The sequence below is a fragment of the Sinocyclocheilus anshuiensis genome, unplaced genomic scaffold, assembly GCF_001515605.1.
Source record: "Sinocyclocheilus anshuiensis isolate Anshui unplaced genomic scaffold, SAMN03320099.WGS_v1.1 scaffold444, whole genome shotgun sequence".
NCBI classification, from domain to species: Eukaryota; Metazoa; Chordata; class Actinopteri; order Cypriniformes; family Cyprinidae; genus Sinocyclocheilus; species Sinocyclocheilus anshuiensis.
This window is the reverse complement of record NW_015555739.1, coordinates 204,474-205,083: the sequence shown is the minus strand read 5'-3', so window position 1 is coordinate 205,083 and position 610 is coordinate 204,474.

Sequence of the window (610 nt, the reverse complement as noted above, 5' to 3'; positions counted from 1 at the left end):
GAAGAAAACAAAAATAACGACTTTATTCCACAATTCGTCTCCTCTGTGTCTCTCCGCATCACCGTAGCGCCATTTTGGAGAATATGCGCTGAACGCAAACTGCGTACGCTCTTCTGTGCCAGCCGCGCCACAGCAGCGGCAGCTCTTAAAGTAATAGCAGCCAAAATAACATAATAACCAGCTGCTGTGATGTCTGTTCATCAAAGAACAAAAGAAAAAAGAGGAAAAAAATAACTTTTATAGCTGTAAGGATTCATCTATATTTAATTTAGAATTTTAGTGTTTGATAACTTCAATTTCAGTTTCTGTAGACTATATTTCTGCTGAAGGGCACAGGTAAATATGACATTTATTATAATGGGTTTATGTGAAGATTGTTTTAAGTTCACTTAACTTACAAGTTATTTTTTTAAAGTCAAATAAATGTAAAAATTGATAGCTCTCATTTATACTGTAATGCGGAATGGCTAGTCAATGGTTAAATATTGGGGGGGGGGCAGTTTTATAGAGACATCAGTAGTATTGGTATCAGTGATACTGGACTTCAGTCATAAATAAAAGATGCCACTAAACAGATATTAAAAATATACAGTTTTTATCTTGTTTGTAC